The 9338-nt window shown below is 47.1% G+C and overlaps 1 pseudogene; it reads left to right on the top strand.

Annotated features, from left to right (window-relative positions):
• The first annotated feature begins 4684 nt into the window (after positions 1-4684).
• Positions 4685-5666, top strand: LOC115461782 (annotated as a pseudogene).
• The last annotated feature ends 3672 nt before the right edge of the window (positions 5667-9338 follow it).

The raw sequence follows: 9338 nt of genomic DNA, 5'->3' as shown, positions 1-9338 counted from the left end.
CTACCGCCAGCCGGCTCCAACTACGCAGACCACACAGACGGGCTGGGCCTGCACGGTGTGTCGGATGGCGACTGTGGTTCCTATAGTCCCAGCCTAAGGTCACCCAGCGGGGTGCGGGTGCTGCCGCTGGCTCCGGCCCCCGCCTTGGGCTCTGCTGCTGACGTCTCCTGCCTGCCCTGCTCGTCCTCCTTTGTCACTTGCCCGCAGTGTCATCGCAGCAGCCAGCTGCTGGAGGGCATAGTGCAGCGCTTTGTGCAGAGCCAATCGGCCACCACCAATGTCGTCATAATAAGTCAAAGTGAATGCTTATATCCCTTTCCTTATCCCACTCCTCCCCCAATTCGAATGATGTAACTGGATTACCTTGATTTCCCGTGCCTTTCCAAGGTAATTAAGAAGCAAGGCACTTCTAATTAGTCCAGGGATTACATAATAAGAAAGGCAAATGTGCTTTGAACAAAGCAAAGAACAGCCGAAACAGCAATGGATTGGCAAGACTGCAGAGAGCATGAACCACATATGGTTGGCCGCCACATGGAACGGTGAAGTGTGCTCCCGAGCTGGAAAGGCATGGCGGGGAAGGAAAGCCTCTACAACATAGAACTTTGGGCTCGGGTGCTTCCTAGGGGTTATATTGATGTACTAGTAAAAAAGGCCCGTTTCTGAGACCAATGAAACGGGCGCTAGCATGGTTTTCATCGTGAGAGTGTGTGTGTGAGAGAGACTGAGTGAATGTGCGAGTGTGTGTAACAGAGTGAGGCTGTGTGTGTGAGAATGAGTGTGTGTGTAAGAATGTGAGTGTGCGTTTGATATATGTAGACTTTGTGTGTGAGTGATTGAGGGAGAGAGTGTGTGTGTTTGAAAGAGTGTGTGTGTTTCTGTGTATGTGTGAGTGTTTTAAGCAGGTGGTGCATTCCCCTCCCCCTACCGTGCCGCTGTTCTTTCCCCTCCTCTCACCGCCCCAGTCACCCTCCAAGTTCCAGGCCACCCTCCCCCCCTCCTCAGAGTGAGTGTATGTGTTTGAAAGAGAGTGTGTGTGTGTGTATGTGTGAGTGTTTTATGCAGGTGGCACATTCCCCTTCCTGTTCTGTGCTCCTTTTCCTCCCCCTGTGTTCACCGTCGACATTCCAGTCTGCTGTCCCTCCCCCAAGCCCCCCTCTTCATCCCAAGCCCTCCTCCCTCTTTTCTGTGCTGCCTCCCTGGCAGTGCATGCAGCATTCATGCATTGATTTGTTTGCTGTGCTGCTGCTCCTCTCTCCTCTTTCTGTCTCCGTAGGAGTGCAGGTACCAGGAAGTCGTGTTCCTGTGCTCCAGAGCCAGTGAGAGATGAGTGGCTGCAGCGCAGACAGCCAATGGCTGAAGGCTGTCTGTGTTTTTTTTTTTTGTTAAGATTAGCGGCGATCTTTGAGGGGGGAGGGTGGATATGTGAAACGGCAACCTCGGGGGAGGGTGGGCTTCAGAGAAGAAGCTGCGAACTCGGAGGGGGGGGGTTGTTTGAAAGAGGCGACCTTTGGGGGGGGAATGGGGGAAGCAGCGACCTCTCTCACGGGTGTTTGGAGAGTGGAAGAGTCGAACTGAATAGGCGACCTTGGGGGGGGGGTGTGGCGAGGGGGAGGTGCGTACTTGTTTTGAAGCCTTCAAAAGTCCTTAGCAACGTGTGTGTTCGATGTGTGCTCGTCCCTCGCGTCCAACTTGATGACGTTGAGGGCGGAGCGATGCGATTGGTTGAGTGTCATTGCTCCGCCCTCGACGTCATCACGTTTGACGCGTGGGCGGGGCAGACACAAAGCGATCTCACCCCCTTCACTTTTAGAATGTTGGGTAAGTGAGGCTTCATTAGAACGTTGGAGGTGCGTTTTATATAGAGAGATTTTAATAAAGCTATGGCCATTTATTCCCAAAAAGTAAACTTGCTTCTGGCTTAGTCATTGTGTGTCTTATGTGTGTGAGACGGGGACCAGAGCGTGTGTGCAGCCTGTCTATGTTATAGTGTATGTTTTCATATTTGTAAATTGGTTGCTACACATGTCCTTTGTACCAATAATGTATAATAAAGTTACATACAACAACATACATATGTACAGTTTTTTGTTTTTGCCAAGTCCCGCCAGCCAAATAAATAGACTTCTGCCACTCCCCCCCCCCCCCCCCCCCCCCCCCCCCCGCTGCTTAGCTGGAGTTATCTGCAGCAGGGCCCATTTTATGCTTTGTGTTGCTAGTAATATTTTTAAAAACACTGCCATCTTGTGACCAATTTGAAAATTGCAGTTTAATTTTTCCATTACTGTAGGTTGTCAATAGAAATCAAACAAAATAAAACAAGGAAAAGAAAATAAGATGATACCTTTTTTATTGGACATAACTTAATACATTTATTGATTAGCTTTCGAAGGTTGCCCTTCTTCGTCAGATTGGAAATAAGCAAATCTGACGAAGAAGGGCAACCTTCGAAAGCTAATCAAGAAATGTCCAATAAAAAAGGTATCATCTTATTTTGTTTTCCATGTTTTATTTTGTTTGATTTCTATTGATAACCTTTAAGAGTGGACTAACATGGCTACCACACCTCTCCATTACTGTAGAGTGATATAACCTAGTAACATAGTAAATGACAGCAGATAAAGACCTGAACGGTCCATCCAGTCTGCCCAACAAAATAAGCTCATTTTACATGGTATGTAATACTTTATATGTAGTAGCTGTGTTAGTCCACTATTAAAGGTGATATATAGAAATAAAACAAAACATAGAAAAGAAAATAAGCTTATACCTTTTTTATTGAACTAACAATACATTTTATACCTTTTTTATTGAACTAACAATACATTTCTGATTAGCTTTCAAAGGTAACCCTTTTTCTTCAGATCAGAAATAAGCAAATGTTGATAAACAACAGTATAACGCTCACATAACATTCAAAATATGCACAATAGTCCACGGAATCATCTACAGACTTGCACCAGATTACATGACGGAATTTATCGATCTACCAATAAGAAACGCGACAAGAACATTCAACAGGTATCGGAAATTAGGATAGTCTCTCCTTGTGCTTTGTTGAACTTCACTGGCTACCCACAGAGGCTAGGATTATGTTTAAAGTTTTCTTGTTTGATTTATAAGATCTTGAATGCAGAGTGCCCTCTTTGATTTTTGTCCAATAACAAAGTTATTTATTTCACCTTCTGTTAGAGGTTTAAATTATTTACTAGCCTCTTAGCTGTCCATCTAAATTATGGAAAGATTTGTACCCTTGTGTTAATTTCCAGCTGGATTTTAATTCTTTTAAGAGAAATTTAAAGACCACTCTTTTTAGCAGATTTGTATCTTACTAATTTCTCAAGAGTATGACTTGGCTTCTTTTTTTGTAAATCGCTTTGAACCTGGAGGAGGAATGTGGTATAGAAGAGTAGTGTGTGTTGTGTAATGTAATGTATTATGTATTGTTTTATTTATTAAAAGGTTTAGATATGGCAGATCACAATATAGTTTTTACTAGGGCTGGGGGGGGGGGGGGGAGTGACATTGGACCAATGGACGGAAAAAGGGAGAGGGAGATGCCAGACTGTGGTGGGGAGAGGAGGCATGGAAGAGAGAGGGAGAGATGCTGACTCCAGGGTGAGGGTATGGGAGGAGGGGAAGAGAGAGGGGATAAACTGGACAAGAGAAGGGACAGGGACACAGAGAAAAGATGCACCAACACAGCTTGAGAGGGGGAGTGGTCGTCTTAGCACCAATGCTGGAATCAACGCCCCACAGTCACCAACACCATGCTTCGAGGAAGACCGATGCTGGTGCTTCTTTGTCTTCACTTGGTGTCCAGCATTGGAACCTCTCGGTACCAGATCTCATGATGGTCAGTCTGCAGAGGTGCTACTGGGGCTCAGTGTCAAGGTAGAGGGGGGACTTCCTTGATGCCGACACATAACCGGTGTCCAATGCAGCTCCAGAAGCAATGGGGACTGATGCTCTCAATGCTAATGTCCATGGACCGACTTTTACATGCCAGAAAGTCTCTCACGCACAGCCTTTCTACTTTTCTGGGTTCTCTTCTGCATTTGAGAACAAAGAGAACAACCAGAAGACCTATGGTCAGGGCCCAGACACTTTAAGCACATGTCGTGAGTCAGTCATAGACATGGTCCTATTGCAGTCTGTGCACTGCTTAAACCCACTAAGACATCAAAGGAAAAATAGGTGTAGCAAAATCAAACGGCTCAATGGTGAAAAAATAAGGAGAGAACCTCTCAACCTTTTTTTCCCCCCTGGCCAGTAACTCAGGCCTAAAGTATAGCCACAAGGTACATTACCAAAAATGAAAGAAAAAGCAAAGGGCTGAAAAACTAGACCAAAATGGAAGAAAAAACAAACAAACAAAAACTCGCTAAACAAGAGGCCCACTGCCGCGAAAAAGACGCATTTTCTCAGCTTTGCGGGTCTAACGTGACTCAAGAAGGCACTTGCGCATCCCATCTGTGAGAACCATAGTCCTTGCTGTCTTTGGAGAAAAAAAACAGTACAAGTGAAAGAAGATGTTTAAATAAAATCACACATTTGACAAAGAGGTGTTTTGTTTGTTTATTTTTTACAGACACCAGAAGTCACAGGACTCTAGTAATCACGTGGACTAATTTTAGTTAACTGGTTCATATTTTCTGTTTTCTGCAGCTGACGGACCATTTTAATATGTGTGCAACCTGCCAAAAAGCCCAGGAAGTTGTTGCCAACCCTGAAAACAAAGCGGCCTCAGGAGCTTGTGCTGGTGATCGGGACAGGAATCAGTGTGGCAGTGGCCCCTCAGTCATGGAAAGGTTTAATCCAGGCCCTGCTGGATGCTGCTAATGACTTTGGCCTACTTGAACAAGAGGGAAGCAAATCATTTCAGAAAAGTCTCCATGAAGATAAAAACCTCATTCATGTGGCACATGACCTAATTCAGAAACTGTCTCCGCGTACTAGCAACGTTCATTCCACTTTCTTCAAGGACTGTTTGTATGAGGTGTTTAATTGACCTAGAATCAATAATGGAGGATAGTGGAAAGCAGTTGCTGCAGTCTGTGCTAAAGCTAATGGAGCATGGCGCTTTGGTACTGACCACCAACTTCGACAACCTGCTTGAGATCTATGCAGCACACCAGGGCAAGGAATTCGAATCACTGGACCTCACTGATGAGAAAAAGGTTCTGGAATGGGCACAGAAGAAAAAGCATCTAAGCTTCTTACATCTGGCAGGTTACCAAAATGTGCTTGATAACACAGAGGTTATGAGAGACATTCAGAAACTGTATGAAACAAAGTCCTTCCTTTTTCTTGGCTGTGGGGGAAAGGTGGCTGACACAACCTTCCAGGCACTCTTCCTGGAGGCAGTGAAGCACAAGTCAGACCTGGAGCACTTCATGCTGGTGTGCCGAGATGATGTAGAGGAGTTTAAAAAGCTGCGTGAGAATATGCTGGATAAGGGGATTAAGGTCATCTCATATGTTAGTGAATAGTCCGATCTCCCTGAGTACTTTGAGAGGCTGGCAAATGAGATCTCGGCATATGGAGGAGGAAGTGACGTCGGAGCTAGCGAATGGCAGCTTGAAAATTATAAATTGGGGAGATCTCGGCATATGGCAGAACAGGCACATACAGTGGAACAAGTGAGCCTAGAGGTGGACAGATAAAAAATGGCCCCACTGCAGCTAAGAATCAGAATGCAGGTTCGAGTACGAGACCTGTAGGGAAAGAGTTCAGAGGATTCCAATGCTGTCTCTCGGCTAGTCTGAGCCACAATGACCCATCCATTCACAGAGGCACTTCTGAGAAAATGTGGCAGCTAACTGACAGACCAAAAGGATGAGCAGGGAAAAGACCACAAAGGAGTTGAAATCCGTGTTTTTGTTTTGTTAATGAATGAATGTTAAGCTAGATGAGCACCTGCTTTCCTAAAGTGAAAAACAAAAAGCATGAAAAGTTTGCACTTGGTCCGATTCTGAATGGAGCAGAACTGGCATCTTATATTTTTCATAATAGGTATGTGATTTTAGGGGTCCCCCCCCCCCCCCCCCCCCGCCTTTGTTTATGAATAAGTATTTTTGATCTCTTTATGGTCACTTGTAGCAATTGAGATGTACCATGTCATGTTCTCTGTCTTTGCAGAGTAGGGTATCGGAGGATTGGCGGCCATCTTTCTTTGGGGCTTTTCCAGGTTCTGGTGGCCATCTTTGATATGGGCAGCTGTGGTGGTGGCGGCAGCCATCTTGGAGTGGGGCAGCTTCAGGAAGGAAGCCCATATTTGGGCGCAGGGCATCTCCAATAGGGGCAGCCATCTTGTATTCAGCTGTGAAAGCTTAGCTCTAATTCTCACACTATTTCAGGCCCTGTCCTCAGTTCTTCTGTGCTTCGGCTTCTACTCAGTTCGCTGGATAGTTAGTTGCTCTGCCAGTTCCTGGATCTGCTATTGGCTGTTGCCTGGTAATTACCTTTGCCTGTCTCTGGACCTGCTATTGACCGCTGCCTAGTATTGACCTCTGCCTGTCTCTGGACTTGCTATTGACCGCTGCCTGGTTTCGACCTTTGCCTGTCTCTGGACCTGCTATTGAACGCTGCCTGGTATCGACCCTTGCCCGTCCCTGGATCTGCTATTGACCGCTGCCTGGTTTTGACCTTTGCCTGGCTCTGGACTTGCTATTGACCGCTGCCTGGTACTGACCTCTGCCTGTCCCTGGACCTGCTATTGACCGCTGCCTAGTATTGACCTCTGCCTGTCTCTGGACTTGCTATTGACCGCTGCCTGGTTTCGACCTTTGCCTGTCTCTGGACCTGCTATTGAACGCTGCCTGGTTTCGACCTTTGCCTGTCTCTGGACCTGCTATTGAACGCTGCCTGGTATCGACCCTTGCCCATCCCTGGATCTGTTATTGACCGCTGCCTGGTTTTGACCTCTGCCTGTCCCTGGACCTGCTATTGACCGCTGCCTAGTATTGACCTCTGCCTGTCTCTGGACTTGCTATTGACCGCTGCCTGGTTTTGACCTTTGCCTGGCTCTGGACTTGCTATTGGCTGTTGCCTGGTAATTACCTTTGCCTGTCTCTGGACCTGCTATTGACCGCTGCCTAGTATTGACCTCTGCCTGTCCCTGGACCTGCTATTGACCGCTGCCTAGTATTGACCTCTGCCTGTCTCTGGACTTGCTATTGACCGCTGCCTGGTTTCGACCTTTGCCTGTCTCTGGACCTGCTATTGAACGCTGCCTGGTATCGACCCTTGCCCATCCCTGGATCTGTTATTGACCGCTGCCTGGTTTTGACCTCTGCCTGTCCCTGGACCTGCTATTGACCGCTGCCTAGTATTGACCTCTGCCTGTCTCTGGACTTGCTATTGACCGCTGCCTGGTTTCGACCTTTGCCTGTCTCTGGACCTGCTATTGAACGCTGCCTGGTATCGACCCTTGCCCATCCCTGGATCTGCTATTGACCGCTGCCTGGTTTTGACCTTTGCCTGGCTCTGGACTTGCTATTGACCGCTGCCTGGTACTGACCTTTGCCTGTCCCTGGATCTACGATTTTCGCTGCCTGGTCTTACCCTGTGGACTTTGTGCTGGACTTTGTTCTCTCCGCTGTTGGCTACCTGCACTCAGGGGCTCAACCCCTGGGGAACGGTGGTTGGCACCTGGGGAGACTCATCGAGTACAGGGACTCACCTCTCCATGTGACGAGCTTGACATACCATTCATATTTTTACATTGTTTAATTGTACTTTTCTGTACTGTAGCCTTCCTACAGATTTGTGTAAGCCGCATTGAGCCTGCAATTAGCGGGAAAATGTGGGGTATAAATGTATTAAATAAATAACAACACAATGCGGCGTAAGTAATACTTTCTGCAGCTCTTTCTTTAAACCCTCTCATCGTGTTCTTTTAATATTGCGCTACCAGCAGGGGCTGTTTTTGCCGTGCGCTGAGGTCCTTTACCGCAGCGGGTAAAAAAGGCCTAAAAAGACATGGCCATGCTGTAAGATTTCACTTACCGCCTGGCCATGTGGGGAGCAGCACTTAATCACCACCCACTGAGATGGCGGTAAGGGCTCCCGCACTAACTCAGCGGTAACCGAGTAGCACACGGCACTGCCCAATTACCACTGGAAAATGGTGCGCGCTGGGGCTGGAACTACCGCTGCGTAGGGCTTCACCGCTTTGTAAAAGGATCCCTAAATTTTCAAAGCTTTTTGCTCACGTATTGGCAGAAAAGGGATCTTAAACAACTTCATGAACACATCTTGGTCAGAGTTGCGATCTTCATTTCAACACAAACAAGTTTTTCCTGCGTTAGTCGTTAAGATGCTTGTCGTGCTTCCACGTGTGAGGCCTCCCTTCCTCTGCTTGGCATCCTCATTCAGGAATCATCTTCCTGTTGCTATTCGTGCTGAACAGGCATTTGGTAACTTACCCCCCCGCTGTTGACTAAGCTGTGCTAGCGACCTGCCGCTCGCTAATGTCAACACAGCCCATTCACTTAGTAAACGGGGGGAGGGGGTATTTTTCTGTGCAGACTTTTGATCTACTTATACCTGTGACGTAGGGATGATTGTGCTCCTTTTGTTACTATCACGGGTACTTGTGGTAATAATTTACATGTCCTTCTTCCTCTTCCCTCCTAATATCTTATTTTAATTTCTACATACTTTATATTTGTTACTGTCCTGTCAGTTATGGACTTCCTTTTCTTACTTTTGGGCTTCACTCCTGAGTCCTACCCCATCACACCCCCCCCCCCCCCCACCACCACCACCACTATAGAGGAGGGAAGATTAGTGGGTTGGAGAGATGCTCGGAGGGTGTTGGAGGTTAAGAGTGGTGGCAGAGTAGGGAAGAAAGCAGCCTGCTTGGGGGGGGGGGGGGGGGGAATAAAAAAAATGATGAAGGTCCCAGCCAATATTCAATGCCCGCATACCTAACCCAGTCAAGTTAGGACAGTCCCGCGGTTTACCTAAATGGTCAGGTATAAGCTGGCAGAAGAGGGGGAGAAGTGACCCGATGTGCAGTGGTTCACTTCCTCCTCCTGCCTGCTGCTCGATCCCTGCATGGGAGGGAGAGAAAGACCGAGGACACACCCAGTGGTGGCTCCTTCCAGAACTCTACACTTACTCCAGGGGTGGGAAATTCTGCAATGTGCAGTTGTGCAGAATTCCCCCAGGAGTAATAAAGATCCTCTCTCCAGGAAACGTGGTAAAAACTAGGCACATGTGGGACTTCATAGTATAAGCTAAAATAGGAAAAGAAAGTATTAGACTACAAAGCTTTATACATTGATTAAAGTCATGGAAAAGTGTCAAAGCTTCATGTGGAATATTGCTGA

The sequence above is a fragment of the Microcaecilia unicolor genome, chromosome 2 (genome assembly GCF_901765095.1).
Source record: "Microcaecilia unicolor chromosome 2, aMicUni1.1, whole genome shotgun sequence".
NCBI lineage: Eukaryota > Metazoa > Chordata > Amphibia > Gymnophiona > Siphonopidae > Microcaecilia > Microcaecilia unicolor.
The sequence above is the reverse complement of the archived record's forward strand: the minus strand, read 5'-3'. Positions and strand labels throughout refer to the sequence as shown.